Source organism: Hyla sarda, unplaced genomic scaffold (assembly GCF_029499605.1).
Source record: "Hyla sarda isolate aHylSar1 unplaced genomic scaffold, aHylSar1.hap1 scaffold_2842, whole genome shotgun sequence".
NCBI classification, from domain to species: domain Eukaryota; kingdom Metazoa; phylum Chordata; class Amphibia; order Anura; family Hylidae; genus Hyla; species Hyla sarda.
In genome coordinates, this window is record NW_026609548.1 from 13270 (window position 1) to 29629 (window position 16360).

Genomic DNA, 16360 nt, shown 5'->3' on the forward strand with positions numbered 1-16360 from the left:
GTGCTTGTGTGTGTGTTTCCTATGCAGATCCTAAGCCCAGTGTCACATGCAAGTAGGAGGAGTAAGAAGGGTTCCTGGCAAATCCGGGTTATGGATTGCATTTAAAAAGGCCCCGTGGGAGTGCAATGGGCCCCTGTCTTGCTGCTTAGCAATAATGGTATGGGTTTAGGTTCTGCTGTGTGTACTGGTGGTTGACTGCCCCCCAGCCCAGAGTGTGCATGGAAAATTGTCTGGCAGCCTCCCTGACAGCAAGCAGTGATAGTGCCCATGAAGGGGACCTTGTTGGGCCCGCCCCTTTCACGGTTATCGCTTCTCGGCCTTTTGGCTAAGATCAAGTGTAGTATCTGTTCTTATCAGTTTAATATCTGATACGTCCCCTATCTGGGGACCATATATTAAATGGATTTTTGAGAACGGGGGCCGATTTCGAAGCTTGCTTCCGTCGCCCTATGCATTGACCCGATATGGCAGTATCTTCGGGTACAGTGCACCACCCCCTTACAGGGTTAAAAAGAAAGATTCCTACTTTCATTGCTACCTGCTTGCTGGCTAGCCAGCTAGCCAGCCCTGTGGGCCTTGCTGCTGCTGCAGCCAAAAAACAAAAGGTGGTGCTGCTGCTGCTTCTGCTGCTTCTGCTTCTGCTTGTGTCTGGCCCCTGTTGGAGCGTCCAGGCACAGGACTTCTGCTGCTGCTGACTAAATGGCCTCCTTAATTGGATCATTTGAGTAGCCAGCACACCTGTGCAGGTAGGGCATGACATGATAGGCAGCTGCCTTGATAGCGGGTGGGTGCTGAATGTTCCTAATTGACAAAATAAGATTAATGCTTATGAAGAAATATAAAATCTCATCCCTTCCCCAATATCGCGCCACACCCCTACCCCTTAATTCCCTGGTTGAACGTGATGGACATATGTCTTTTTTCGACCGTACTAACTATGTAACTATGTAACATAACATGGGGGGGGGGGGTCTCCTGGCTGTTCACACAGGTGTGTCATTGCTGTACATTGACCATGCATTGCTTCTGTGGTATTGCAAAGGCAAAGACAAATGCTTCCAGCCATCCATTGCACTAATGGATTGGTCATCAGCTGGCTGTCTATGTCCCGCATCAATATAGACCAAAGTACAGAGGGTTAGGCTATGCTATTGTGCACCTACCTGATGCATCAGAAGGTGCGAGGCCCTTGCTAAATTCTGTGCACAGACTTTGAGATCTATACTTTAGACTGTATCTAAACCTGCTCCAACATGGACTGACATTCTGGCCTACTTTCAGCCGATGCGACTTGTCTGTCGCTGAACAGTCGCTTTTTATGTATTCAGCACCTATGTATAATGTTGTAAAAATGCTCTAGAAGCTAAAGTCGCAGAAATGTCACACATATTTGGCCTGCAACTTTCTGTGCGACAAATTCAGACAGGAAAAATCAGTATAAATCCTTAGAAAATTATCCCCCAGTGTCTCCATCTGCTGGCGGTATTGAATAAGCATTGCTGCACTGATGGGGTATGCATTAGACGAAAAAAAAGAAGAAAAAGAAGAATAATACGCCCAGAAAAGAGGCGAAAAGGAGAAAAACGTAAAAAAACGTGAAAAAAAAGTAAGAGGAAGAGAAGGGAAAAAAAGGTGGAAATGGGTTTAAAAGTGATTTCGGCGGAGAAATATATATATATATATATATATATATATATATATATATATATATATATATATATATACGCGCACACACACACATATATATAAACGTATTCTCCGTTGAGATATTGCAGCCGCTGCTGTGTCCAGGCCCAGGAGCCTTAGCACTGTGCTGTGATGTCACTCAATACCACTGACATCACTAGGTGTAAACAACATCTCTCCTTTGCTGTGTATGTGACTATGGAGCTGTTTGGTGATGTCGTCTATTATGGCCTTCATAGAAGCAACAGGAGATTGTTGCATCCATCTAGAACCCTCAGAACTACAGTGCTATGATGTCACTCACTTCCACAGGCCTTGCAGAGTGTAAACAACAACAACCCAGCTTTGTTGTGTATGTAACCATAGGGATTTGTGATGTCACCTAGAACCTTCACAGCAGCGACAGCTTTATGAGGAGCATCAGCACTGCTCTGCCTGAGCAGAACCATCACCGCCATAGGTTGTCAAATAACCCGGATTTAACCCACACAGGTAAGTCCAATGGGGTGCAGGCATGTCCTCTATGCTTACAGCTTCCCGTGGGTGTTGGTTTGATACCGTTTGGGGACAGCCAAGGAGGCATCTGCAGGCAACAAAGGTAGGTGTGTGCTTGTGTGTGTGTTTCCTATGCAGATCCTAAGCCCAGTGTCACATGCAAGTAGGAGGAGTAAGAAGGGTTCCTGGCAAATCCGGGTTATGGATTGCATTTAAAAAGGCCCCGTGGGAGTGCAATGGGCCCCTGTCTTGCTGCTTAGCAATAATGGTATGGGTTTAGGTTCTGCTGTGTGTACTGGTGGTTGACTGCCCCCCAGCCCAGAGTGTGCATGGAAAATTGTCTGGCAGCCTCCCTGACAGCAAGCAGTGATAGTGCCCATGAAGGGGACCTTGTTGGGCCCGCCCCTTTCACGGTTATCGCTTCTCGGCCTTTTGGCTAAGATCAAGTGTAGTATCTGTTCTTATCAGTTTAATATCTGATACGTCCCCTATCTGGGGACCATATATTAAATGGATTTTTGAGAACGGGGGCCGATTTCGAAGCTTGCTTCCGTCGCCCTATGCATTGACCCGATATGGCAGTATCTTCGGGTACAGTGCACCATCCCCTTACAGGGTTAAAAAGAAAGATTCCTACTTTCATTGCTACCTGCTTGCTGGCTAGCCAGCTAGCCAGCCCTGTGGGCCTTGCTGCTGCTGCAGCCAAAAAACAAAAGGTGGTGCTGCTGCTGCTTCTGCTGCTTCTGCTTCTGCTTGTGTCTGGCCCCTGTTGGAGCGTCCAGGCACAGGACTTCTGCTGCTGCTGACTAAATGGCCTCCTTAATTGGATCATTTGAGTAGCCAGCACACCTGTGCAGGTAGGGCATGACATGATAGGCAGCTGCCTTGATAGCGGGTGGGTGCTGAATGTTCCTAATTGACAAAATAAGATTAATGCTTATGAAGAAATATAAAATCTCATCCCTTCCCCAATATCGCGCCACACCCCTACCCCTTAATTCCCTGGTTGAACGTGATGGACATATGTCTTTTTTCGACCGTACTAACTATGTAACTATGTAACATAACATGGGGGGGGGGGGTCTCCTGGCTGTTCACACAGGTGTGTCATTGCTGTACATTGACCATGCATTGCTTCTGTGGTATTGCAAAGGCAAAGACAAATGCTTCCAGCCATCCATTGCACTAATGGATTGGTCATCAGCTGGCTGTCTATGTCCCGCATCAATATAGACCAAAGTACAGAGGGTTAGGCTATGCTATTGTGCACCTACCTGATGCATCAGAAGGTGCGAGGCCCTTGCTAAATTCTGTGCACAGACTTTGAGATCTATACTTTAGACTGTATCTAAACCTGCTCCAACATGGACTGACATTCTGGCCTACTTTCAGCCGATGCGACTTGTCTGTCGCTGAACAGTCGCTTTTTATGTATTCAGCACCTATGTATAATGTTGTAAAAATGCTCTAGAAGCTAAAGTCGCAGAAATGTCACACATATTTGGCCTGCAACTTTCTGTGCGACAAATTCAGACAGGAAAAATCAGTATAAATCCTTAGAAAATTATCCCCCAGTGTCTCCATCTGCTGGCGGTATTGAATAAGCATTGCTGCACTGATGGGGTATGCATTAGACGAAAAAAAAGAAGAAAAAGAAGAATAATACGCCCAGAAAAGAGGCGAAAAGGAGAAAAACGTAAAAAAACGTGAAAAAAAAGTAAGAGGAAGAGAAGGGAAAAAAAGGTGGAAATGGGTTTAAAAGTGATTTCGGCGGAGAAATATATATATATATATATATATATATATATATATATATATATACGCGCACACACACACATATATATAAACGTATTCTCCGTTGAGATATTGCAGCCGCTGCTGTGTCCAGGCCCAGGAGCCTTAGCACTGTGCTGTGATGTCACTCAATACCACTGACATCACTAGGTGTAAACAACATCTCTCCTTTGCTGTGTATGTGACTATGGAGCTGTTTGGTGATGTCGTCTATTATGGCCTTCATAGAAGCAACAGGAGATTGTTGCATCCATCTAGAACCCTCAGAACTACAGTGCTATGATGTCACTCACTTCCACAGGCCTTGCAGAGTGTAAACAACAACAACCCAGCTTTGTTGTGTATGTAACCATAGGGATTTGTGATGTCACCTAGAACCTTCACAGCAGCGACAGCTTTATGAGGAGCATCAGCACTGCTCTGCCTGAGCAGAACCATCACCGCCATAGGTTGTCAAATAACCCGGATTTAACCCACACAGGTAAGTCCAATGGGGTGCAGGCATGTCCTCTATGCTTACAGCTTCCCGTGGGTGTTGGTTTGATACCGTTTGGGGACAGCCAAGGAGGCATCTGCAGGCAACAAAGGTAGGTGTGTGCTTGTGTGTGTGTTTCCTATGCAGATCCTAAGCCCAGTGTCACATGCAAGTAGGAGGAGTAAGAAGGGTTCCTGGCAAATCCGGGTTATGGATTGCATTTAAAAAGGCCCCGTGGGAGTGCAATGGGCCCCTGTCTTGCTGCTTAGCAATAATGGTATGGGTTTAGGTTCTGCTGTGTGTACTGGTGGTTGACTGCCCCCCAGCCCAGAGTGTGCATGGAAAATTGTCTGGCAGCCTCCCTGACAGCAAGCAGTGATAGTGCCCATGAAGGGGACCTTGTTGGGCCCGCCCCTTTCACGGTTATCGCTTCTCGGCCTTTTGGCTAAGATCAAGTGTAGTATCTGTTCTTATCAGTTTAATATCTGATACGTCCCCTATCTGGGGACCATATATTAAATGGATTTTTGAGAACGGGGGCCGATTTCGAAGCTTGCTTCCGTCGCCCTATGCATTGACCCGATATGGCAGTATCTTCGGGTACAGTGCACCACCCCCTTACAGGGTTAAAAAGAAAGATTCCTACTTTCATTGCTACCTGCTTGCTGGCTAGCCAGCTAGCCAGCCCTGTGGGCCTTGCTGCTGCTGCAGCCAAAAAACAAAAGGTGGTGCTGCTGCTGCTTCTGCTGCTTCTGCTTCTGCTTGTGTCTGGCCCCTGTTGGAGCGTCCAGGCACAGGACTTCTGCTGCTGCTGACTAAATGGCCTCCTTAATTGGATCATTTGAGTAGCCAGCACACCTGTGCAGGTAGGGCATGACATGATAGGCAGCTGCCTTGATAGCGGGTGGGTGCTGAATGTTCCTAATTGACAAAATAAGATTAATGCTTATGAAGAAATATAAAATCTCATCCCTTCCCCAATATCGCGCCACACCCCTACCCCTTAATTCCCTGGTTGAACGTGATGGACATATGTCTTTTTTCGACCGTACTAACTATGTAACTATGTAACATAACATGGGGGGGGGGGGTCTCCTGGCTGTTCACACAGGTGTGTCATTGCTGTACATTGACCATGCATTGCTTCTGTGGTATTGCAAAGGCAAAGACAAATGCTTCCAGCCATCCATTGCACTAATGGATTGGTCATCAGCTGGCTGTCTATGTCCCGCATCAATATAGACCAAAGTACAGAGGGTTAGGCTATGCTATTGTGCACCTACCTGATGCATCAGAAGGTGCGAGGCCCTTGCTAAATTCTGTGCACAGACTTTGAGATCTATACTTTAGACTGTATCTAAACCTGCTCCAACATGGACTGACATTCTGGCCTACTTTCAGCCGATGCGACTTGTCTGTCGCTGAACAGTCGCTTTTTATGTATTCAGCACCTATGTATAATGTTGTAAAAATGCTCTAGAAGCTAAAGTCGCAGAAATGTCACACATATTTGGCCTGCAACTTTCTGTGCGACAAATTCAGACAGGAAAAATCAGTATAAATCCTTAGAAAATTATCCCCCAGTGTCTCCATCTGCTGGCGGTATTGAATAAGCATTGCTGCACTGATGGGGTATGCATTAGACGAAAAAAAAGAAGAAAAAGAAGAATAATACGCCCAGAAAAGAGGCGAAAAGGAGAAAAACGTAAAAAAACGTGAAAAAAAAGTAAGAGGAAGAGAAGGGAAAAAAAGGTGGAAATGGGTTTAAAAGTGATTTCGGCGGAGAAATATATATATATATATATATATATATATATATATATATATATACGCGCACACACACACATATATATAAACGTATTCTCCGTTGAGATATTGCAGCCGCTGCTGTGTCCAGGCCCAGGAGCCTTAGCACTGTGCTGTGATGTCACTCAATACCACTGACATCACTAGGTGTAAACAACATCTCTCCTTTGCTGTGTATGTGACTATGGAGCTGTTTGGTGATGTCGTCTATTATGGCCTTCATAGAAGCAACAGGAGATTGTTGCATCCATCTAGAACCCTCAGAACTACAGTGCTATGATGTCACTCACTTCCACAGGCCTTGCAGAGTGTAAACAACAACAACCCAGCTTTGTTGTGTATGTAACCATAGGGATTTGTGATGTCACCTAGAACCTTCACAGCAGCGACAGCTTTATGAGGAGCATCAGCACTGCTCTGCCTGAGCAGAACCATCACCGCCATAGGTTGTCAAATAACCCGGATTTAACCCACACAGGTAAGTCCAATGGGGTGCAGGCATGTCCTCTATGCTTACAGCTTCCCGTGGGTGTTGGTTTGATACCGTTTGGGGACAGCCAAGGAGGCATCTGCAGGCAACAAAGGTAGGTGTGTGCTTGTGTGTGTGTTTCCTATGCAGATCCTAAGCCCAGTGTCACATGCAAGTAGGAGGAGTAAGAAGGGTTCCTGGCAAATCCGGGTTATGGATTGCATTTAAAAAGGCCCCGTGGGAGTGCAATGGGCCCCTGTCTTGCTGCTTAGCAATAATGGTATGGGTTTAGGTTCTGCTGTGTGTACTGGTGGTTGACTGCCCCCCAGCCCAGAGTGTGCATGGAAAATTGTCTGGCAGCCTCCCTGACAGCAAGCAGTGATAGTGCCCATGAAGGGGACCTTGTTGGGCCCGCCCCTTTCACGGTTATCGCTTCTCGGCCTTTTGGCTAAGATCAAGTGTAGTATCTGTTCTTATCAGTTTAATATCTGATACGTCCCCTATCTGGGGACCATATATTAAATGGATTTTTGAGAACGGGGGCCGATTTCGAAGCTTGCTTCCGTCGCCCTATGCATTGACCCGATATGGCAGTATCTTCGGGTACAGTGCACCACCCCCTTACAGGGTTAAAAAGAAAGATTCCTACTTTCATTGCTACCTGCTTGCTGGCTAGCCAGCTAGCCAGCCCTGTGGGCCTTGCTGCTGCTGCAGCCAAAAAACAAAAGGTGGTGCTGCTGCTGCTTCTGCTGCTTCTGCTTCTGCTTGTGTCTGGCCCCTGTTGGAGCGTCCAGGCACAGGACTTCTGCTGCTGCTGACTAAATGGCCTCCTTAATTGGATCATTTGAGTAGCCAGCACACCTGTGCAGGTAGGGCATGACATGATAGGCAGCTGCCTTGATAGCGGGTGGGTGCTGAATGTTCCTAATTGACAAAATAAGATTAATGCTTATGAAGAAATATAAAATCTCATCCCTTCCCCAATATCGCGCCACACCCCTACCCCTTAATTCCCTGGTTGAACGTGATGGACATATGTCTTTTTTCGACCGTACTAACTATGTAACTATGTAACATAACATGGGGGGGGGGGTCTCCTGGCTGTTCACACAGGTGTGTCATTGCTGTACATTGACCATGCATTGCTTCTGTGGTATTGCAAAGGCAAAGACAAATGCTTCCAGCCATCCATTGCACTAATGGATTGGTCATCAGCTGGCTGTCTATGTCCCGCATCAATATAGACCAAAGTACAGAGGGTTAGGCTATGCTATTGTGCACCTACCTGATGCATCAGAAGGTGCGAGGCCCTTGCTAAATTCTGTGCACAGACTTTGAGATCTATACTTTAGACTGTATCTAAACCTGCTCCAACATGGACTGACATTCTGGCCTACTTTCAGCCGATGCGACTTGTCTGTCGCTGAACAGTCGCTTTTTATGTATTCAGCACCTATGTATAATGTTGTAAAAATGCTCTAGAAGCTAAAGTCGCAGAAATGTCACACATATTTGGCCTGCAACTTTCTGTGCGACAAATTCAGACAGGAAAAATCAGTATAAATCCTTAGAAAATTATCCCCCAGTGTCTCCATCTGCTGGCGGTATTGAATAAGCATTGCTGCACTGATGGGGTATGCATTAGACGAAAAAAAAGAAGAAAAAGAAGAATAATACGCCCAGAAAAGAGGCGAAAAGGAGAAAAACGTAAAAAAACGTGAAAAAAAAGTAAGAGGAAGAGAAGGGAAAAAAAGGTGGAAATGGGTTTAAAAGTGATTTCGGCGGAGAAATATATATATATATATATATATATATATATATATATATATATATATATACGCGCACACACACACATATATATAAACGTATTCTCCGTTGAGATATTGCAGCCGCTGCTGTGTCCAGGCCCAGGAGCCTTAGCACTGTGCTGTGATGTCACTCAATACCACTGACATCACTAGGTGTAAACAACATCTCTCCTTTGCTGTGTATGTGACTATGGAGCTGTTTGGTGATGTCGTCTATTATGGCCTTCATAGAAGCAACAGGAGATTGTTGCATCCATCTAGAACCCTCAGAACTACAGTGCTATGATGTCACTCACTTCCACAGGCCTTGCAGAGTGTAAACAACAACAACCCAGCTTTGTTGTGTATGTAACCATAGGGATTTGTGATGTCACCTAGAACCTTCACAGCAGCGACAGCTTTATGAGGAGCATCAGCACTGCTCTGCCTGAGCAGAACCATCACCGCCATAGGTTGTCAAATAACCCGGATTTAACCCACACAGGTAAGTCCAATGGGGTGCAGGCATGTCCTCTATGCTTACAGCTTCCCGTGGGTGTTGGTTTGATACCGTTTGGGGACAGCCAAGGAGGCATCTGCAGGCAACAAAGGTAGGTGTGTGCTTGTGTGTGTGTTTCCTATGCAGATCCTAAGCCCAGTGTCACATGCAAGTAGGAGGAGTAAGAAGGGTTCCTGGCAAATCCGGGTTATGGATTGCATTTAAAAAGGCCCCGTGGGAGTGCAATGGGCCCCTGTCTTGCTGCTTAGCAATAATGGTATGGGTTTAGGTTCTGCTGTGTGTACTGGTGGTTGACTGCCCCCCAGCCCAGAGTGTGCATGGAAAATTGTCTGGCAGCCTCCCTGACAGCAAGCAGTGATAGTGCCCATGAAGGGGACCTTGTTGGGCCCGCCCCTTTCACGGTTATCGCTTCTCGGCCTTTTGGCTAAGATCAAGTGTAGTATCTGTTCTTATCAGTTTAATATCTGATACGTCCCCTATCTGGGGACCATATATTAAATGGATTTTTGAGAACGGGGGCCGATTTCGAAGCTTGCTTCCGTCGCCCTATGCATTGACCCGATATGGCAGTATCTTCGGGTACAGTGCACCACCCCCTTACAGGGTTAAAAAGAAAGATTCCTACTTTCATTGCTACCTGCTTGCTGGCTAGCCAGCTAGCCAGCCCTGTGGGCCTTGCTGCTGCTGCAGCCAAAAAACAAAAGGTGGTGCTGCTGCTGCTTCTGCTGCTTCTGCTTCTGCTTGTGTCTGGCCCCTGTTGGAGCGTCCAGGCACAGGACTTCTGCTGCTGCTGACTAAATGGCCTCCTTAATTGGATCATTTGAGTAGCCAGCACACCTGTGCAGGTAGGGCATGACATGATAGGCAGCTGCCTTGATAGCGGGTGGGTGCTGAATGTTCCTAATTGACAAAATAAGATTAATGCTTATGAAGAAATATAAAATCTCATCCCTTCCCCAATATCGCGCCACACCCCTACCCCTTAATTCCCTGGTTGAACGTGATGGACATATGTCTTTTTTCGACCGTACTAACTATGTAACTATGTAACATAACATGGGGGGGGGGGGGTCTCCTGGCTGTTCACACAGGTGTGTCATTGCTGTACATTGACCATGCATTGCTTCTGTGGTATTGCAAAGGCAAAGACAAATGCTTCCAGCCATCCATTGCACTAATGGATTGGTCATCAGCTGGCTGTCTATGTCCCGCATCAATATAGACCAAAGTACAGAGGGTTAGGCTATGCTATTGTGCACCTACCTGATGCATCAGAAGGTGCGAGGCCCTTGCTAAATTCTGTGCACAGACTTTGAGATCTATACTTTAGACTGTATCTAAACCTGCTCCAACATGGACTGACATTCTGGCCTACTTTCAGCCGATGCGACTTGTCTGTCGCTGAACAGTCGCTTTTTATGTATTCAGCACCTATGTATAATGTTGTAAAAATGCTCTAGAAGCTAAAGTCGCAGAAATGTCACACATATTTGGCCTGCAACTTTCTGTGCGACAAATTCAGACAGGAAAAATCAGTATAAATCCTTAGAAAATTATCCCCCAGTGTCTCCATCTGCTGGCGGTATTGAATAAGCATTGCTGCACTGATGGGGTATGCATTAGACGAAAAAAAAGAAGAAAAAGAAGAATAATACGCCCAGAAAAGAGGCGAAAAGGAGAAAAACGTAAAAAAACGTGAAAAAAAAGTAAGAGGAAGAGAAGGGAAAAAAAGGTGGAAATGGGTTTAAAAGTGATTTCGGCGGAGAAATATATATATATATATATATATATATATATATATATATATATATATATACGCGCACACACACACATATATATAAACGTATTCTCCGTTGAGATATTGCAGCCGCTGCTGTGTCCAGGCCCAGGAGCCTTAGCACTGTGCTGTGATGTCACTCAATACCACTGACATCACTAGGTGTAAACAACATCTCTCCTTTGCTGTGTATGTGACTATGGAGCTGTTTGGTGATGTCGTCTATTATGGCCTTCATAGAAGCAACAGGAGATTGTTGCATCCATCTAGAACCCTCAGAACTACAGTGCTATGATGTCACTCACTTCCACAGGCCTTGCAGAGTGTAAACAACAACAACCCAGCTTTGTTGTGTATGTAACCATAGGGATTTGTGATGTCACCTAGAACCTTCACAGCAGCGACAGCTTTATGAGGAGCATCAGCACTGCTCTGCCTGAGCAGAACCATCACCGCCATAGGTTGTCAAATAACCCGGATTTAACCCACACAGGTAAGTCCAATGGGGTGCAGGCATGTCCTCTATGCTTACAGCTTCCCGTGGGTGTTGGTTTGATACCGTTTGGGGACAGCCAAGGAGGCATCTGCAGGCAACAAAGGTAGGTGTGTGCTTGTGTGTGTGTTTCCTATGCAGATCCTAAGCCCAGTGTCACATGCAAGTAGGAGGAGTAAGAAGGGTTCCTGGCAAATCCGGGTTATGGATTGCATTTAAAAAGGCCCCGTGGGAGTGCAATGGGCCCCTGTCTTGCTGCTTAGCAATAATGGTATGGGTTTAGGTTCTGCTGTGTGTACTGGTGGTTGACTGCCCCCCAGCCCAGAGTGTGCATGGAAAATTGTCTGGCAGCCTCCCTGACAGCAAGCAGTGATAGTGCCCATGAAGGGGACCTTGTTGGGCCCGCCCCTTTCACGGTTATCGCTTCTCGGCCTTTTGGCTAAGATCAAGTGTAGTATCTGTTCTTATCAGTTTAATATCTGATACGTCCCCTATCTGGGGACCATATATTAAATGGATTTTTGAGAACGGGGGCCGATTTCGAAGCTTGCTTCCGTCGCCCTATGCATTGACCCGATATGGCAGTATCTTCGGGTACAGTGCACCACCCCCTTACAGGGTTAAAAAGAAAGATTCCTACTTTCATTGCTACCTGCTTGCTGGCTAGCCAGCTAGCCAGCCCTGTGGGCCTTGCTGCTGCTGCAGCCAAAAAACAAAAGGTGGTGCTGCTGCTGCTTCTGCTGCTTCTGCTTCTGCTTGTGTCTGGCCCCTGTTGGAGCGTCCAGGCACAGGACTTCTGCTGCTGCTGACTAAATGGCCTCCTTAATTGGATCATTTGAGTAGCCAGCACACCTGTGCAGGTAGGGCATGACATGATAGGCAGCTGCCTTGATAGCGGGTGGGTGCTGAATGTTCCTAATTGACAAAATAAGATTAATGCTTATGAAGAAATATAAAATCTCATCCCTTCCCCAATATCGCGCCACACCCCTACCCCTTAATTCCCTGGTTGAACGTGATGGACATATGTCTTTTTTCGACCGTACTAACTATGTAACTATGTAACATAACATGGGGGGGGGGGGTCTCCTGGCTGTTCACACAGGTGTGTCATTGCTGTACATTGACCATGCATTGCTTCTGTGGTATTGCAAAGGCAAAGACAAATGCTTCCAGCCATCCATTGCACTAATGGATTGGTCATCAGCTGGCTGTCTATGTCCCGCATCAATATAGACCAAAGTACAGAGGGTTAGGCTATGCTATTGTGCACCTACCTGATGCATCAGAAGGTGCGAGGCCCTTGCTAAATTCTGTGCACAGACTTTGAGATCTATACTTTAGACTGTATCTAAACCTGCTCCAACATGGACTGACATTCTGGCCTACTTTCAGCCGATGCGACTTGTCTGTCGCTGAACAGTCGCTTTTTATGTATTCAGCACCTATGTATAATGTTGTAAAAATGCTCTAGAAGCTAAAGTCGCAGAAATGTCACACATATTTGGCCTGCAACTTTCTGTGCGACAAATTCAGACAGGAAAAATCAGTATAAATCCTTAGAAAATTATCCCCCAGTGTCTCCATCTGCTGGCGGTATTGAATAAGCATTGCTGCACTGATGGGGTATGCATTAGACGAAAAAAAAGAAGAAAAAGAAGAATAATACGCCCAGAAAAGAGGCGAAAAGGAGAAAAACGTAAAAAAACGTGAAAAAAAAGTAAGAGGAAGAGAAGGGAAAAAAAGGTGGAAATGGGTTTAAAAGTGATTTCGGCGGAGAAATATATATATATATATATATATATATATATATATATACGCGCACACACACACATATATATAAACGTATTCTCCGTTGAGATATTGCAGCCGCTGCTGTGTCCAGGCCCAGGAGCCTTAGCACTGTGCTGTGATGTCACTCAATACCACTGACATCACTAGGTGTAAACAACATCTCTCCTTTGCTGTGTATGTGACTATGGAGCTGTTTGGTGATGTCGTCTATTATGGCCTTCATAGAAGCAACAGGAGATTGTTGCATCCATCTAGAACCCTCAGAACTACAGTGCTATGATGTCACTCACTTCCACAGGCCTTGCAGAGTGTAAACAACAACAACCCAGCTTTGTTGTGTATGTAACCATAGGGATTTGTGATGTCACCTAGAACCTTCACAGCAGCGACAGCTTTATGAGGAGCATCAGCACTGCTCTGCCTGAGCAGAACCATCACCGCCATAGGTTGTCAAATAACCCGGATTTAACCCACACAGGTAAGTCCAATGGGGTGCAGGCATGTCCTCTATGCTTACAGCTTCCCGTGGGTGTTGGTTTGATACCGTTTGGGGACAGCCAAGGAGGCATCTGCAGGCAACAAAGGTAGGTGTGTGCTTGTGTGTGTGTTTCCTATGCAGATCCTAAGCCCAGTGTCACATGCAAGTAGGAGGAGTAAGAAGGGTTCCTGGCAAATCCGGGTTATGGATTGCATTTAAAAAGGCCCCGTGGGAGTGCAATGGGCCCCTGTCTTGCTGCTTAGCAATAATGGTATGGGTTTAGGTTCTGCTGTGTGTACTGGTGGTTGACTGCCCCCCAGCCCAGAGTGTGCATGGAAAATTGTCTGGCAGCCTCCCTGACAGCAAGCAGTGATAGTGCCCATGAAGGGGACCTTGTTGGGCCCGCCCCTTTCACGGTTATCGCTTCTCGGCCTTTTGGCTAAGATCAAGTGTAGTATCTGTTCTTATCAGTTTAATATCTGATACGTCCCCTATCTGGGGACCATATATTAAATGGATTTTTGAGAACGGGGGCCGATTTCGAAGCTTGCTTCCGTCGCCCTATGCATTGACCCGATATGGCAGTATCTTCGGGTACAGTGCACCACCCCCTTACAGGGTTAAAAAGAAAGATTCCTACTTTCATTGCTACCTGCTTGCTGGCTAGCCAGCTAGCCAGCCCTGTGGGCCTTGCTGCTGCTGCAGCCAAAAAACAAAAGGTGGTGCTGCTGCTGCTTCTGCTGCTTCTGCTTCTGCTTGTGTCTGGCCCCTGTTGGAGCGTCCAGGCACAGGACTTCTGCTGCTGCTGACTAAATGGCCTCCTTAATTGGATCATTTGAGTAGCCAGCACACCTGTGCAGGTAGGGCATGACATGATAGGCAGCTGCCTTGATAGCGGGTGGGTGCTGAATGTTCCTAATTGACAAAATAAGATTAATGCTTATGAAGAAATATAAAATCTCATCCCTTCCCCAATATCGCGCCACACCCCTACCCCTTAATTCCCTGGTTGAACGTGATGGACATATGTCTTTTTTCGACCGTACTAACTATGTAACTATGTAACATAACATGGGGGGGGGGGGTCTCCTGGCTGTTCACACAGGTGTGTCATTGCTGTACATTGACCATGCATTGCTTCTGTGGTATTGCAAAGGCAAAGACAAATGCTTCCAGCCATCCATTGCACTAATGGATTGGTCATCAGCTGGCTGTCTATGTCCCGCATCAATATAGACCAAAGTACAGAGGGTTAGGCTATGCTATTGTGCACCTACCTGATGCATCAGAAGGTGCGAGGCCCTTGCTAAATTCTGTGCACAGACTTTGAGATCTATACTTTAGACTGTATCTAAACCTGCTCCAACATGGACTGACATTCTGGCCTACTTTCAGCCGATGCGACTTGTCTGTCGCTGAACAGTCGCTTTTTATGTATTCAGCACCTATGTATAATGTTGTAAAAATGCTCTAGAAGCTAAAGTCGCAGAAATGTCACACATATTTGGCCTGCAACTTTCTGTGCGACAAATTCAGACAGGAAAAATCAGTATAAATCCTTAGAAAATTATCCCCCAGTGTCTCCATCTGCTGGCGGTATTGAATAAGCATTGCTGCACTGATGGGGTATGCATTAGACGAAAAAAAAGAAGAAAAAGAAGAATAATACGCCCAGAAAAGAGGCGAAAAGGAGAAAAACGTAAAAAAACGTGAAAAAAAAGTAAGAGGAAGAGAAGGGAAAAAAAGGTGGAAATGGGTTTAAAAGTGATTTCGGCGGAGAAATATATATATATATATATATATATATATATATATATATATATATATACGCGCACACACACACATATATATAAACGTATTCTCCGTTGAGATATTGCAGCCGCTGCTGTGTCCAGGCCCAGGAGCCTTAGCACTGTGCTGTGATGTCACTCAATACCACTGACATCACTAGGTGTAAACAACATCTCTCCTTTGCTGTGTATGTGACTATGGAGCTGTTTGGTGATGTCGTCTATTATGGCCTTCATAGAAGCAACAGGAGATTGTTGCATCCATCTAGAACCCTCAGAACTACAGTGCTATGATGTCACTCACTTCCACAGGCCTTGCAGAGTGTAAACAACAACAACCCAGCTTTGTTGTGTATGTAACCATAGGGATTTGTGATGTCACCTAGAACCTTCACAGCAGCGACAGCTTTATGAGGAGCATCAGCACTGCTCTGCCTGAGCAGAACCATCACCGCCATAGGTTGTCAAATAACCCGGATTTAACCCACACAGGTAAGTCCAATGGGGTGCAGGCATGTCCTCTATGCTTACAGCTTCCCGTGGGTGTTGGTTTGATACCGTTTGGGGACAGCCAAGGAGGCATCTGCAGGCAACAAAGGTAGGTGTGTGCTTGTGTGTGTGTTTCCTATGCAGATCCTAAGCCCAGTGTCACATGCAAGTAGGAGGAGTAAGAAGGGTTCCTGGCAAATCCGGGTTATGGATTGCATTTAAAAAGGCCCCGTGGGAGTGCAATGGGCCCCTGTCTTGCTGCTTAGCAATAATGGTATGGGTTTAGGTTCTGCTGTGTGTACTGGTGGTTGACTGCCCCCCAGCCCAGAGTGTGCATGGAAAATTGTCTGGCAGCCTCCCTGACAGCAAGCAGTGATAGTGCCCATGAAGGGGACCTTGTTGGGCCCGCCCCTTTCACGGTTATCGCTTCTCGGCCTTTTGGCTAAGATCAAGTGTAGTATCTGTTCTTATCAGTTTAATATCTGATACGTCCCCTATCTGGGGACC

At 46.1% G+C, this 16360-nt stretch overlaps 7 non-coding genes and 1 pseudogene across 7 annotated transcripts; all 8 read left to right on the forward strand.

The window, feature by feature from the left end:
- Nucleotides 1-305: 305 nt before the first annotated feature.
- LOC130326382 (U2 spliceosomal RNA) lies at nt 306-496 on the forward strand. The gene has a single exon (XR_008870989.1). It is a non-coding gene; the product is annotated as a U2 spliceosomal RNA (small nuclear RNA).
- Nucleotides 497-2597: 2101 nt separating this feature from the next.
- On the forward strand, nt 2598-2788 carry LOC130326380 (U2 spliceosomal RNA). Its single transcript, XR_008870987.1, has one exon. It is a non-coding gene; the product is annotated as a U2 spliceosomal RNA (small nuclear RNA).
- Nucleotides 2789-4875: 2087 nt separating this feature from the next.
- LOC130326383 (U2 spliceosomal RNA) lies at nt 4876-5066 on the forward strand. Its single transcript, XR_008870990.1, has one exon. It is a non-coding gene; the product is annotated as a U2 spliceosomal RNA (small nuclear RNA).
- Nucleotides 5067-7153: 2087 nt separating this feature from the next.
- LOC130326384 (U2 spliceosomal RNA) lies at nt 7154-7344 on the forward strand. Its single transcript, XR_008870991.1, has one exon. It is a non-coding gene; the product is annotated as a U2 spliceosomal RNA (small nuclear RNA).
- A 2092-nt stretch (nt 7345-9436) lies between these two features.
- Nucleotides 9437-9627, forward strand: LOC130326385 (U2 spliceosomal RNA). Its single transcript, XR_008870992.1, has one exon. It is a non-coding gene; the product is annotated as a U2 spliceosomal RNA (small nuclear RNA).
- Nucleotides 9628-11721: 2094 nt separating this feature from the next.
- Nucleotides 11722-11912, forward strand: LOC130326386 (U2 spliceosomal RNA). The gene has a single exon (XR_008870993.1). It is a non-coding gene; the product is annotated as a U2 spliceosomal RNA (small nuclear RNA).
- Nucleotides 11913-13993: 2081 nt separating this feature from the next.
- LOC130326387 (U2 spliceosomal RNA) lies at nt 13994-14184 on the forward strand. The gene has a single exon (XR_008870994.1). It is a non-coding gene; the product is annotated as a U2 spliceosomal RNA (small nuclear RNA).
- A 2091-nt stretch (nt 14185-16275) lies between these two features.
- LOC130326388 (U2 spliceosomal RNA) lies at nt 16276-16360 on the forward strand (annotated as a pseudogene; the record flags this gene model as incomplete).